Genomic DNA, 16,475 nt, shown 5'->3' on the forward strand with positions numbered 1-16,475 from the left:
CTAAGCACAGAAACAGAATGCACCCTTAAAAAAAGGTGTTTTCTTGTCCGGTCATAAACTTCAGCCACTAAGTGCTCTTTTATTTTGCCACTTTAACTTAGAGAGAGTGAAAAAGAGAGGTTGAGTACAAAGTGATACTGCCAAACTGGAACAATCAGAGGAGCTGCTCTGCCAAGTAAACGACAGAAGGCTAGAAAGAAAGAGTACTTGTCCTCACTTTCACCCTGGCTACTATCACTTCCATGATTCTTCCGTTCTTCACGTTCTTTCTTCCATTTGCTTTGACTCTTTTTATCTCCCGCAGTTTCACATACTTTAGGCAAAATAGTTTAAAAATCACTGAGGTCGTAAAAAAAGCACCAAAACTGACCTGCATTTATAGTTTTGCAGCTTTACAGGCCACACATTTTCAGGGAAATACCGTGCTATGACGATGTGACTGCGGGAGACGATCTTGCTCATCCACAGCAGCCCATTTAAATATGTAAGGACAAACCAAATAATATGGTTTGAAGAAGAGTTCAGTGAAATCTCCACGGAGAACAATGTGGGATTCTGATCCCAGTTCAGTAAGAGAGCAAAACCAGGTAAAGCACGTAGAAATATCTATTAAGAAAGTCGCAAAGTGCTTCAGAATGATTACAAAGGAAACACATCTAGAAACTTAAAGCTGAAAGCTTGTTGTCTTTGTACATGTATAACAACTTTTAACGGACATTTGAAGGATCTTGCTTATCACACGACCACTACACAAATCCCATGGCACAGCCGACCCTAATTCACTCTATACTCACTTCAGTACATCTACGACTATAATTGGTTTTTTGCATTCATACTTGTATGCGTCACATTCCAGCTGCTTCAGTAACACGTTATAAAACAGAAAGAAATCCCACAGTCGGTGATTGTTTCTCACAGACAATGAAACTAAATTATTTGACAGACCACCATAGAAATGACAGACTGTTAATTAGTTTACTTCCATCTGTTGAAGAGCCTCATACATAAAGTTGGTAAGGCCCCGTATTTAATTTACAATTTTATTTTTCAGCAAGGCATGGGCAAGGGGTTGAAGTTATTGTAGTTTTATCTTTCTTGCTCCTGGATGTCGTAAATTAACATTATAATTCTACACTCTAGGTTTAAATATACAAAGTTTTATACGATTTCATTTTATGAGCCTACAGTCTCATCCCCTGCACTCCTGTACAGTCCAGGTGCATCTTTCATAACATTCTGCACTTAAGTGCGTCACGACCCCTGTCCAAGGTGCGGAGCCCGGGACCACCAAGGATGCGGGAGCTGTCTTTGTTGCTCACCATTGTTGAAACTGCTGGGCAGGATCCCTGCTGGTGCAATATGATGGCCCTTGTGACAGTGAGAAATAGTTTTAGTAGGTATGGCTACGTTCAGCACACCTGGCGGAATAGAGTTTTACCTTATGTTAACCAGATTTTGAACTATATTATCAGAAAATGTTAACTTAATCTAATCCATACAGAGCCTGAGGCCCTGTGTGCGCATTCCTGAAAGACAGGAGCCTGTGAGTGTGGGGCCTGCCCACCTACAGAGGTGCTGGGATATATGTTACAGCCCAGTATGCAGCAACATCAGCACTCACAAAATAAGCAAATATGGTATATGTGCAGACACTTACAAAGAACACTGGGAAGTCACGATAGAATAAACGGCAGGTAGTGTGTGTGTGTGAGAGAGATTTATCCATTAAGGTTAAATCTACAATACCACAGGTTAACCCCAGACTTCCATTTCTATTTCTCCTTTATTGTCTAGTCCCTTTCTCCTTCTCTCTTCGTTTTTTTGTTCTCATCTTTTCACTATGCCGGCTCGTCATCCTCCATTTTTTTCCTCTTTCTTCCTGCACTCTTTTTTCGACACCCATTCCTATCTTCTATTTCTTTCTGTGTTTCTCATGGTCTCCTCTCTCCCACTCTCATATCATGACGTTGTCTGTACAGGTGGCAGCTTTATCTCCCTCCCTCGTTGTAGATACAAAGGCGTTTTAATCCTCAACCGTTGTAAAAATGTACAGGAACCTCCGTTCAATAAACTGCAGTCTTTGCTATTCACCTCTCCTTGTCTCTCATCTCCTCCTTTCTTCTGTCCTTGATACTTCATTATTCAAACATGTGCTGCTTTTTCTTTTCACTTACAAACCAAATACTATTTCCTCTTCTTTCTTTCTTTTTTTTCTTGCCTGGCTGCCTGCCTCCCTCCCTGTCCCACTCCTTTTTTCCTCCCTCTATGTATTGCATGCCAATTTTTTATCAATTTCAATTTCAATATCAAACTCAGTCCAACATTGTCTCGTGTCTTCAAAACGTTTACATTTTTATTACCAAAAATGCACAAAGATACCTTTTTTCAATGTAGAATTTTTGTTATCTGCAGTGAGGGAAAGCCTCTTGCAGATTCATTGTCTACATCAGGCAAACTCAAAGCCAAATTGAAATGTCGCAATACAAGTGTAACCCACTTTCTCTTCTGTGCCCCTCTCTTGGAGGTACCTCTCCTACACACCCTTGGTCTCTGCCATTCACAGTTTCTGGTCTGTATGGTGTTTTTGTTTGTGTGTTGTGGTGTCTTGTGTAGAGAAGAAAAACCCAGGGCATTGGGTTCTGTATTATGGATGAGACTGATCAGCACATTAATGTCTTGGCAAAACAAATGTTGGACTCTGCTCTGCTCGACACCGCAGTGGACACTTGGCTGCAACGCATTTTGGAGTTTTGTAAATTGTTTTGTTTTGGTTTTTTTTCATTTCAGACAATGCACATAAAATGACACTGGTGATAATATTTCCCATCTTTTTTGAAACTAAATTTTATTTCATTAATAAACATCATTCTTGGCTTACGTTTTTAAAAAAATTATTGAAAGAAACAAAACAGAAAAGCCCTTTTCATTGGATAGCTGATCCATCTGGATATCCACCAATATTAAAAATGTATGGAGTGACTCCAAAAAAATGATATATTTGCTGCCTTCAGTTTTACTTCAAAAGCATCATCTAGAGGAAGTAAAGGTATTGGTAAACAACCGCTAATGGATACTAGGTAAATTAGGTAGTTGCTCAGTTGTATCAGTTAGGCTTATGATGCCAGGTAGCATCAATACTGTATTCATACACAGCTTATTTAATTAAAATGAAAAGCAGTGTAATAAAATAAAATGTGTATCTAACAGCATATAAAGAAAGTATTTGCTGCTCAAACCTACATTAATAAAATGCCTAAAATCATTATAAGCATGTAACATTAGCAGGCCAAGTGTATCCATACTTTTAGCTCTGATATTTTAACCCTAGTGCCAAACAATGTTTTTAAACATTGACTTTCTACATTATCTACACATAGCAGATGACGTGGAAGGTTAGGGAAAGATCTTGGTTATGGCAAATAAACTAGGGTTATGGTATAGTTAGCATTAGGCGACCAAAAACACTTGGTTAAAGTTAGGGAGAGATTGTGGTAATGATTAATAAAAAGACAAATATCAAACTGCAGGTCTGTGATGGGATGGGACACATCATTACCCTGACCACTACACACTTACCTCCCACATTGCTAAGTAAAGGACACTCTTCGTCCTGCACTGGCACTGAATGTTGGCATTGGATATAAATCGTGAGGTTCACAATCATATAATATGAATGTAATTACTATGGATTTTGGTCTGGATATTTCACTGTTTTTAAACAAAATATATAAAAATGATGAATTAAACATACAAGTGTTCCACTCGGTGGTCAACACAGGCTATTGACTGCCACAAATTTAAACTTATACACTTTTCCATTCGCGATCAATACTCAAGTATACTAAGAACTTCCTTTTAGATATAACGCATCACATAGAGTTTCCCAGTGGGAAAGTGGTCTCAGACTTTCGGACCCCACTGTAGGTAGAGAAGATAAAGGGGAAGAAAAACTGATTCCAGAAAAGAGATCAGTTTAAAAAAAAAACTTCTAATTTGATAACTGACAAATGCTTAAGATTCATTCTGCAGAATTGACAACCAAGTTTGAAAGTTGGTTTGCTATTTAAAATCAAAAACCTACCTCAATTTAGCGGTACTTAGTTATATGTAATGTATTTTTGCTATACATCATATAGTTAAAATGCGTGTCACATTTTGAGACACAAGTTCATCCTGACCAGAAATTGTCTCGTTGAAAATCTGCAGCAGTTGTCAAAGCCCAAATGGGAAACTGACTGGGAAACACTCTTTACCTCCCTGAACAATTACCAGTGATGAATCCTTGGGCAGAGCTATTAACCCTCAGTTGCTCGAGTGGAGCTGCTCAGTGATGAACAGCCAAAGAGTGCAGTTGTACTGGGAAACTCCCAGGTGTGAAATCGTGTAACTGGATACATGTAAACTGCGGCATTGCTGCAAATGCTCATTCAACCACTGCATTATAAATAAAGAATGAGAGTTAAAGAAGGGTGCAAAACAGTCATTAATTAGCTTGTTAACTTGTGTTTAACTTGTGTCAACTTGTAGTGAATAATGTAGAAATGAATAAATTTTACATTTTGAGTTCATCGGGCAGCCTTGTGGGGGAACCCGCGCTTCACACGATTATCTCCCGGCTTTTCTTCCTCACTCATTCTCATCTCAAAGTAAAGATAAAACAGCCATAAAACAGATGAAACACAAAAGACAAGAAAACACAGACACATATTGTCTCATTCTACCTTCCTCAGACTCATTGTCTCTCTCTCTCTCACACACACACACACACACACACACACACACACACACACACACACACACACACACACACACACACACACACTCAGACGGAAAACCAGTACTGGGGAGTGATCGATGAGGAGAGGAGCTGTGTGGGTGTGGCTGAAATGGAACTAATGACACGAAGACAAGCAAGTGAGTAAACAAGAAAACAAGTGGGAGACAAGAGAGAGCAACAGAGATGGGGAGATACAGAGAAATAAAGACAAAGAGAGGCAGAGATGAATAGGAACGGGCAGACAAAAACAACAATACATAAGAAATGGATGTAGCCTCTGTTGTTTGTTCCTTAAGTGCAGCCTGAAGCCAATTTTCGTAACTACAACTGAGTTATTGGAGCCATACTGCTGTAAAGCTGCTACATTTAGAAATAATTTAACTGTTTTCTTGTAGTCCAGTGCAATTTCTACAGGAGGCATCTTGGCGTAAGTGTTGTCGCCCAAGGGTGCACCGTGGCATTGTTCTGTAAAATAACACCTTAATTTTAGGTAATACCTTAAAATTACAACCGATATCCTTGAATTCTTTTATATCCATTTTAGTGGAATCTAAGAGCTTTGGTGCTAAGTTTTCATTGTGTAGTTTCATCTTAACTCCATATCCAATTATTCTCTGTGTGAGAGATGATAGAGCTTGAAAAGCACTAATGGCTGGCTAAAAAGCTGCTTCATAACAAATTGTCTACTGCTGTCTTTAAGAACTTAAAAAGAAGAACTTATGTTCAATTTTATACCAGTACAGGCATTAATACACACATTTAGAAGTGTGCTGAAATAATCAGAGTAAATACAACTTAATTTGACAGGATAATGATTAGGTATGATACGACACTTGAAAACCAATTGATGGACTAGGTGTGTGATGATGGAGTTGTCCCCAAATTTTTCCAGCTAGCCCCGAGAAAACTGTTATGAAATTAATCCATTTCTACCCAAACACAAACATACACACACATACTTACCTCTATCTTTGTGAGGGCAGTCACTGACATAATGCATTCCCTTGCCCTTAACCTCAACCATCACAACTAAATGCTTAACCCCAACCCTAACCCTAACCTAATTCTAACCTTACCCTCGAACCAAGTATTAACCCTCAAACAGTCCTTTCAAGTTGTGAGGACCGGACAAAATGTCCTCACTCCCATGGTCTGAAACAAACAGGTCCTCACAAAGATAGAAGTACAAGTACACACACACACGCCTCCATACACACATACAGTCTGTGATTCAGGCTTTAATTACCTCTCATAGGAACATCAGATGGCAAACAGTTCTTAAACAGCCAGCTGGGAGAGAGAGAAAGAGAGACTGTGGAAGCGATAGAGAGATATAAACAGTAGACAGGGACAGGGAAAGAGAGAAAGAAGGAAAGAAAGAAAGAAAATGAGAAGGATGAAGATAGAATAAGGCTGTAAATAAGGTTAGAGAGGAAAACAGGTAGAAACCCTATCGATAAGATGATGGAAGAAATGAAAAACAGGGAGGAAAGTCAAAGTGAGGGGAAGACAAAGATTGGAGCGAGGGATAGTTGATAAATGAGAAGAAATAAAAGTTAAAATAGTGAGCAAACTGAGAAGGAAGGAAATAAAGAATACTGTTTGCAGGGCAGGAAACAGGACGGAAGAGGGGAGGTACATATGGAGGGCTGCTTCTCTCCTCCGGCGATGAGCAGAGAATGAACAGATGTCCAACAGCAGAGGGGAGAAAGTGTATCACAATGCAAAAGAGGAAGGTAGTGAACTGAAGTTAGTGTGGGTAAGCAAGAAAAAGAGAGATATTCTTAAAATTCGTTAATTTGTTTCAATTACAGCAACTACTGAGGAAGCACTAACAAATCATTACATTTACGTCCAAAGCAAAGTGCAAATGAGGTGCAGTCTAAGCCACAGTAGATCAAGGAGATCATATTCTAACTAATTACAGCCTCTGTTTATGTGTCATTCTTGATTCTAATGCTTCAACTACAAGGAAGAGTATGCAGTGAGAAAGACACAAGAGATTGTAGAAAGACAGATCTCAGAGCATAGAGCCACAGGCCCTGCCCGGTTTCCTGCTGAGCACCCCTTGAAGGCTAATCCCTCACTGGTCTGTCTATATGTATGTCAGATTTACAGTTATTACCAGGATGAAAGGGCGAGCAGGAAGACCTTGTTTAAAGTGGAGGGTCGTGGTTCAAACCCACCTGTCTGGCTGAGATCTCTAACTGAATCCTTATCAGCTGTTACTACAGCTGATTCTGACCTCTGACAGAAAAAAAAAAAAAAAAAAAAAAAGAGAAACATTTTCCTCATGGAGATCAGCAAAGTGTGACAATATTGTACATAGAGCCATGCGTGGCAGATACTTTTTACGACAGTTGAGTCTTAAATAGCTCAGTTTGATATTAATACATATTAGTATGTATAGCAGAAATTTTCTTGGCAGATTGTTTTCCAGGTGACCAGTCCTCAACAGGTGCACCAAGAAGTTGATTTTGAACACTGATGAAAGACAATGTTTACAAAAAAGCTGACAAATAAATATTAAACAGATGTTGATTCGTTTCACCAACAATAACCAGCTTCTGTGCATAGTTCTCCTGTTTAAGCAAGCTTATGTATCAAAAAATATAAATAAGGAGATAAAAAGTAAAGCAAGAGCAGAGCCAGACTAAAGAAGTCAAAGAAGAAGAAAAAAAGAAAGAAATAAATGCATTATAAAACACTTTACTCAGTTTGGATGTCATGAAAATTCCATTATATATCTTATTTTTCAAAAAGCAGATAGAGCATTTCATAGTCCAATTATATCCATGTCACATCAGAACATTTTTTTTCTGATATGGTTTTCGTTTTTAAGGTAACTTATTTCCTTAAAGAGTATGAGCTAATAACTTGGCCACATACCATTTTCTTACTTAAAGGTATAGTCGGGAATTCTAATCCAATAACAATACACTTTTTGTCAAATCCAGCCAATATCTTCACACGGTCTACTAGTTGTCCGTCCTGTCTGCGCTGAAATAATCTGATGTTCTTACACAGCCCTGGTTCTGTAAATGGGAAACAAACAAATCAGCTCAGGAGGCGTCGGTGCTCGTGCAGAGAACAAGGTGAAAAAGATGAGGTGAGACTGGGATGAAACAGGATGAGAGGGCGAGCAGGACGACAGTGGGAGCGAGAGATGGTAAATCCGGTACATGACAAAGTGCTGAATTCCATAACACAATCACATTTTCGAGAAGGAGAGATGGCTGAGAAACAGCCAGAGAGGAGAAGGTCAGAAAACAAAAACTGAAAAATGCTATGATCAGGCAAGGGTAGAGAGCCGCGTTAACGTTGGTGAGGTTTTCCAATGGTTGAGAGACCTCCGAGAGATGGATGTAGAGGTTGCTCTTTTTCTGCTTGACAGGTGTGTAAAACATTAGTCGTGCTACGTTTCACAGGGCCAATGGAGCCCCATAGACATGCGGCTTTCTTTCCAGTTTGCCAAGATATGCTGCTGGTGTGGTGTTAACAATGGCGGCGGGAGAGTTGTGAGTATCGCTGTCTGGAGCTGGTGTGCTGGCTCTAGGAAACCGTCTCGTCCTCTCTGCATGCTGGCTTTGCAGCAGCAACTGTAGCAGCAGTTTGCTAACCCGCAACCTAGCTAACGTGAGATACATTACTTGCTGTCTGGTTTTTGGCTCTATACCATGGTATTTTTCCATTCAACGTGCAAAGGATTTATAGTCACGAAGACCTAAAAACACTAGTTTGCTAGCACAGTGGGATTATTTATATTGATTCATAATTCAAAATGCTATGCCAGGTAATGTTACCTTTATCTACAAACCTAGCGTCCTGTCTTCTGTCACTGTATTTTTGTAAAAACAATCCAAACAACTAACTCTCACTAATTTTTACTCCATTGTGTTTTGGATGCTGTGTTTGTGTGTATGTCATTTGTTGGATGATGTTGTATATTATAATGTTTGTTTTGCCTCAGCTACGAGAAAGAGTATTCACTCCCGAGCCGTATAAGACGCTGTGGATTCCGCCATTTTTCTCTTTTGGTCAGCTAGCCCAGTTGTTAGTGTCAGTGCCTTAGGAATGCAGGCCCATGAATTTGGGGGGGTGGAGCTTCTGCAGGAGAACTGAAGGAAGGGGTGCATTTGTGTTGCTGTTGAGTTCAAATATAACAGTTAGAATCGCTCACTCCTCCTTTAACTAGCCTGTTTAAAGAAAGGACGTTTTGTTTTTTCCATTAGCCTATAAAAAATATAGAGATTTTTGCCTGGTAAAATGTTCAAATGGGGCCCCGGCAACCGTATCTTAATTTCATCTGATACGGCAATGTCTAAAGTGCAAAACAGAAGAACACAGACAGAGAGAACGGACACAAAGGCAGAAGGAGAGAGACAGTGGTGTCGCTACTGTTACAGATAGAGAGGAAATAGGAGAAGGATGGGGAGGAGAGAGGTAGAACAGTAGAATGATAGAGAGTTGGAGGTGGGAGTCCTTATCAGAAAAAAGCAGGCGCCTTCATCTCCCTGCCCTCCAGACATACACACACATACACGAGGACAGAAGACCACTGACTGCCCACACAAACACACACATGCACAAACATACACGGATGCACGCCCACACCCACCTACACACCCAAAGGTACAAACGCTAGCAAGGCGCAAACACACATCCTCCCGTCAACAGACATAACATCCACAAACACTCACAAACACACACATAAGGGTGACTCCATCCACAGTGTCACAGTAACCGCCCCCTCCCTAGCATCATACTCATGCATGCGCCAACAGGTGAACGACAAGCGCCATTTACACACAGACAACCATGCCCACCTCCCCTCAAGCTGCCATGGCAATGAATATCATTAGCATCCAATAAAATGTCACGAGGGCATGTGCAAGTAACTCATCACACACACACACACACACACACACACACACACACACACACACACACACACACACACACACACACACACACACACACACACACACACACGGACACACACACACACGGACACACATAGTCAGAAATGTCAGAGGCCTATGCCCAGTAATGTATGTGATTGAGGGGGAAGGCAAATGTCAACTGTTCCTCAAAATGGCAGCCAGCAGTTGTGTGGGCTATAAGGCGGTGACTGTGGACTGATACTGCAAGTGACACAGACAGCATATCTGTTTGGGCTGGTGTATGTGTGGCTTCCCATATTTACATTGATAAATCATCAAAACATTACATGTAGCACAGAAATAACGCAATGCAGTTGCTGGCCTGTACACTGCTAGAAACCTTCTTTATTGCCTTACAGCATCACTTATTTTGTATGAAAAGAACTAAAGCTTTAACAAAACTTACTTTCAATAAATTTCAGCATATATTCTTATCATTAAAGCCACAGAGAAAATAAGTCCACAAAGCAAGGCACGCAGGATTAGACTGAGGATGATTGTTTTTCTCAATGGTAAAGCTTTATACAGATGATTAGCAAACTGAGAGCATAAATTGTTTTTGAAAGCTGTTTGGTCAACACAACACTCCTTGATGTCTGAGGTCATGTTCAGAAGAGCACTGCGTTTTTGGGTTTTTTTTTTGACATTTTCAGATTGAACACCCACTTACTTACATGTTGGTCCAAACTCTCCCATTGGTGTTTAACTGGGTGAATGTGATGCAAAGCCCATGGCATATAATTTACTTTTTTTTTTTTTATTCCGCATTGACCCCTTGAGCCCTTTACAGAAGCATCTGCATTTGTCTGGTTTCTTCTTTCCTTGTTGTCATCCAACTGTGCATTGTTACATAGTGTTTACAGTCTGTCGAAAAATCAATCACTTTTGAATTGAGAACATATAAAAACTTATACAGTCCGAACAAACAAGCCAACATCATAAGGTGTTCTCTTGCCTCCTGATCATACATTTCATAGACTGACTGATGCATTGGTGAAAAAATATCTTCTTAACACCATCACAAACTATTGTAGAATAGCAACTGCATATTCAGTTGCCAGAATATTCCTTCTGATATCATACAGTTAAAGAGTGAGAGAGGTTTTTCGCTTATTCTTGTGGACAGGGCTTTAACGCAGCAGTAGTTCAGCAGGCATGTGGTAACTCTTGGAAGTCCAAAAATTGCTTTGTCTCTGATGAGTCAAAGTCACTTTTTGAAAACTGCATTTACACACAGTTTTGAAAATAAAGGATGTCGTTGATGGAGCTAGAATCCAAAGACTAGCTTCATTATAAATGAACTCCTCATGAGTACCCAATAACTCCACGGCCATCTGTCAACAGAGGGGGGAAAACGTTTCTCTCGTTCATCAGCCGGACGAACGGATGGATAGAGGGATCAAAGTTGTGTGATCCCTGGCCAAGCCTTTCTCCATCCGCCCTCCAACCCCCTACACAGAAATCTCAGCAGCAGCCACTGGCAGCACTCGCCCAAGGTCACAGGGACAAAGTCAGGGGTAGAGGAGAGAGAGAGAGAGCCAAGGAGCGTGTGTTTGTGCTCGTAGGAGAGAATTTGTGCGTGTGTGCGCAATGAGAAGTGTGTTCATTGGAGTATGTTTGTGTTGAAGCATAAGGGGTTTAAGATAAGGTATAAAGGTGTGTGTGTTTACATGACTCTTTGTGTGTGTGCACGAACAAAGCACAGGGGGATATATAATAACTTCTACTCCTGTAGCTCTGTGTGTGTGTTAGTGTGCCTGCGTGCGTGCATATGAGAGTGTGGAATAAAGATGGCTGCTGACTGTGCCACAACTCAGCAGGCTGGGCAACATGATGATAAATAATCGGCTCTGAACCACTGCACTAATGAGCCAAACACACACATGCATTCACATTCAACAACTCACTCTCATTCAGTCACACACACACACTTACACACCTATTGTGCTATCTCACACACCATGGTCCTCAAAAGTGTTTTATTCTTTGACCTACCGGAATAGATAGACTGATTGCACATAACACAGCCAATTAGTACATGCACAGTCAAATAACTCACACGTTGGAAACTTTCCTGCACACGAGCAGAAGGCACCACCCGCACAACAGTATATACAGTATCCGCAGCAGAGCGCTGGGTGTATGTTGGCCGTAGCGAGGGATCCATCAGGAACCCCGCTGTCGTGCAGAGGTCAAACCCATCAACCCCAGAGACCGTTGCCAGGACGATACACACTTCAGCCAAGAAACAATCACAACAAGTCTCTCATGCTTCACAGCACACCACAGGTAGTCCCAGTAAAGGACACTGTGGAGTTTAGAATTGTGTTCCCCTCCATTGAAAAAGTGAACATTTTAGCGCAACCTCATAAATGACAGTGCTGCAGAGTATGGTGATGGTCAAGAGGCCCTTACATGTTGAATAACAAATACCATCCATCTTAGTGTCATTTTTCCATTTAGTCTCCTCAGATTCTAAGAAGAGGACAAATAAAATCCAAAATGTCTTGGGAGGCATCTTTGCTATTATTAGATCCTTACTAGTATTGGGGTGAAATATGTTTGGCAGCTCGGCCAATATGGTGGAACTACATTATTACACATAGTTACACATTTTCACTCATATTTATTCAAAAAAAAGATTTGTTTTTTATTATTCATAAATAAATACAACCAAGTTTTTTATGCTGTAAGGCTAGCAGCGTAACACATTCATGATCACCAGAGGATGAATCCTACTGACTTTGGTGATCCTCTGACTTTTTCTCAAAGCCCACTATGAAGTTATCATTTGTGGTTATTCGTGAAATGTCTTCAACCTTGCCCCCCCCCCTCGCATTAGCAAATGTACATGTAAACAAATACAAAACAATGACATTTTTTCTCTTTGCCGAACTTCTGTCGTCTTTTCAGCCGCCTCTCTTCTCTTTACATTTCATCCCCTCATCCATCGTTTCGCTAAATGGCTGCTCCCAACACATCCTACGGAAGTAAAACTTGTTCAACTCTTTGTCGTTGTGTGGTCCCTGTTAACTTCGTCTCCTATCAACCCCCCCTCCTCTTTTCCTCCTCGGTGCCTTTGGGTAAACATTTGTCAGTGTAACGCAAGTGTCTCAGGTAAAGATATGCAGATTAACTCTAACTCGTTTGCATAACGAGCTCTTATTTGCCAGTCTAATTATGGTGGCATGCCGAGGCCGTCCCAGAGCTGCCCTCAGGGTTCATTAGTGGGGTTCGTTAAGAGGTTTGTTAACGGGCAGCTAATCGCTTCCTCCCTCTTTAACAAATAGTGGAGCCTGAAAGTCCTGAAAAGACTCCCACTAAGCACACAGCAATGTTGGTTTAAAGAAGACACACATACACACACAGAGGCACACACAGATTTGGTGAGCAAACACTTTACATACTCAGACAAGCACACAGTGTCCTTCACAGCACATTCTTCGCACACACGCGCACACACACACACACACACACACACACACACACACACACACACGCTCAGTACTTGAGGGATAAAAGAACCGGTCAGTGTATTTTTCCTTTTACATTTCCTCTACACGCTACACGTTTGTTCAAGGAAAAAGCACATGCCCACACACTTTGACGCAGAACTTGGAGCACACATAAACAGAAGGCCAATAAGACATTGTTGGTAGTTAAGGTGGCTGTTATTCTATTTAAGAAATGTATTTATTTTCCTTAAACTCCTAACAATAAACGCACGCACGGAAAAAACGCACTGTATTTTCTTCCCTCAGTCATGATATTCAATCTTAAAAAATATATGTCTAAATGAAGAAGTCAGACCTAAAGCCCGGACTTAAATTCTAAATTTCAAAAGTAATATGGGATCACTGTCTATAAGTTATTGCTCCCTATATTCACATCATTGTTTAGCATGGCACTAAAACTGGAAATGACTTATCTAAACACAATCTGTTATAATTACTTTACCTGATCTTAAATAAAACTGATGCTGCTCATACATAACTAAAGGCACAATCTCAGCAACATCACTGCATGTAGGTCACCCATTTATGAGACACACAATATAATTAGAAACTTGGTATTTTTATTTATTTTGCATACAGCCTGCAGACAACACAAGCATGAGCGCTGTGGCAGTCCAGTGCAGCTTTTCAAAAGGACTTTTCAGGAGGGAGGCACAGGGATGCTCCACGGAAAAAGTTCAAGTGAATTTTGTCTCTTCAATGTTTCCAATATTCTCTTCTTATATTAGAATGCAAGCGAAAAAGTGAGCATGTGAATATCTGCTCATAGGCCTTGGCAGACTATGCTGTTTTTTGGCATATCCTGATTGAATCCGGATTGATTTTAGGACGTCTTGACAGAAAAAAAAAAATACATGAAGTGGGATTTTTGCAAATCTGATCAAGACCACATTTGGAGGTGGTTTGAAATGCGATTCCATTCGAATTTCTACAGATGTGTCTCAGTCCGGACGCTCTGACCGCTCAAATTGGATTTCTTCTGGATCGCTCACTAACATAAAAATGATGATGTCAAATCCAGAGTGGTGGAGTGCACAGAATCCGTGCTGCTACTAGCAGAGAGTATCGTTTTTTGGTGCTATGGAGGACAACTTGACAGCACGATTGTTTGGAGGGCGAGACGATGGACCTCCATTTCTCGTTCTTCTGCATTGGAAAGCCGAGTCATCGGCGTAACTACACCTACGTCGTTACCACAGCAACCCATGCAGATAGGTTCGCGATGTCTGGACACACAAATCCAATCTGATAACTTGCAAATATCAGTGTGGACAGTCTGTCCTCAAGATTTGATTTGAGGGTTGGATATTGAATTTCTCCCTTTGAGTCAGTTAGTGTAACTCGATGTAGTCCAGTGCACCCTTTTCCAAAGTTTGTCAGAACTGTTGTGTGATATTAAATGTGACAGCTGGTCATACATACGAGCAATGTGGCATTCCCTCGAGCCAGTCTGATTGATTACAAAAAGATCAATTCCCCAATAAGTTTAGTTCAAATCAAACCACTGGCGTATGAGATATTACACTTAAAAGATGGAGGAGCAAAAAAATAATGTAATGGAAAAGGTAGAAGACTAAAACAATAGGAGAGAAAAGAAAAATGCAAATCGGTGAGAGGTTTATCAAAATACATTTTAGCAAGTTTAAAAAACAGTTTGAGTAAGAAATTCAATGCGTTCGATTAATGAATATCCAAAACTGCAGCCTGACAGGAGTTGCTCAAATTCCCCCTTAGTCTGATCAGGGAGGTTTTTTTCTAACGTGAATATCAATGAGAGTGATCAATTTATTAGATCCTGCAAAAAATTTATGAGAACTTTAATGTGGTTCATGTACACAGTCGCATCACTGTGATTCCGATATTAACGTAAGGCATTGCAGAGGCAGAAATAATAAGACCAATACTCACAACAAATAGGAAAAGGTCAAAATTCTGGTTCATGTTCTCTCCACTAAGGCTTAAGAAGACAGTCTGTGAGAATGTGTTGTAATCACTGGGTATACTCTCTTTAAGTGAGTCACTGTCTGTGATCACCAGGCTGTTACTGTGATCCACAACAGATGCAGCTCTAGTTGTTCATTTCTTAAGTACAGCCTGATGCCAAATCTCACTGAGGTGTCAATATTCTTGTCAGTCGACATCACACGCATTTTTTTGCATCTCAAAGAGCAAGTAGTCATTTCTTTCAGTCAGAAGTAATGCAACAGTACTTTTAACCCTGTACTTCAATAAGAAATAGTGAGAGGAGAGCAAGTTCAGCAGCTCTGAATGCCAGATGGATGTTCTAAAACAGTGTATTTTTGTCCAGGAAATCTGATGTATTTTGTAAATACTTTTCTTAGAATATTTCTCAGCTTCTAAGAGCAGCTACATTTATTATTCTTTTTGTGCTTCATCAAGGTTGGGAATCTTAAATTGTAAAAGTGGCAGGAGTTTATATTTTCTTGTGGAGTGATCAGGACTATAATCAGCTCTGATAATCAGAGGTGATGTGCTCACGGATAATTCACATCTGGGAAAATGTGCATGCATTATGTTTTGATGCCCAATTCTAAATCATTGGACTGTTTAAGTGAGACAGTCACAAAAAGATAAGATCAATTGATTACAGTTTTACAAAGTAAAACAAAGGTCAAAGTCTTTTTTGCAAGCATTTTAATTAAATTACTGTGTGTTGAGTCTTGCCACTACAGCACATCAGCCTCCCCGTCCCTGGCCTCTTGGTTGGCCTCGAGGATTGTTGCCCAAAAACCTTACACCGTCTTCCTTTGACCGGCAGTGCGCAGCTGAGTTCAGTGTGTTACACATTATGTAGATGGAGTCCTGAAGCCACTAGGAGCTTTGTAAATAGTGGAAAACTCCAACGTAATGCTGGCCTACAGGCTAAGAGCAACACAAAATGAAATGTTAAATCTCTCGCTGTCGCTAACCCTCATGCTCCAGCTTTTTCCTTCACCGAATACCCATCCCTGTTTTTTTTTTCCCCAAATCGGTTCATCTTGTTCTTTCTTTTCTCCTCATTCCGTCTTTTCCTGCTCATGGCCTGTAATTTGTTCTTTGCCTCTCGCTCTTTCCTTCCTTCTCCAACTTTATTCTTTTTTTGGATTTTGCTCTTTCTCTCATCTCTGTCCAATCTTTCCCTCTTCCTTCTTCTGCCCAAAGTCTCATTTCACACTACTACTTTTTCATCCGCTTCTCATCTATCTCTCTCTCTCTCCATCTCTCGATCCCATTTTTTCA

The sequence above is a fragment of the Xiphias gladius genome, chromosome 19 (genome assembly GCF_016859285.1).
Source record: "Xiphias gladius isolate SHS-SW01 ecotype Sanya breed wild chromosome 19, ASM1685928v1, whole genome shotgun sequence".
Lineage (NCBI taxonomy): Eukaryota > Metazoa > Chordata > Actinopteri > Istiophoriformes > Xiphiidae > Xiphias > Xiphias gladius.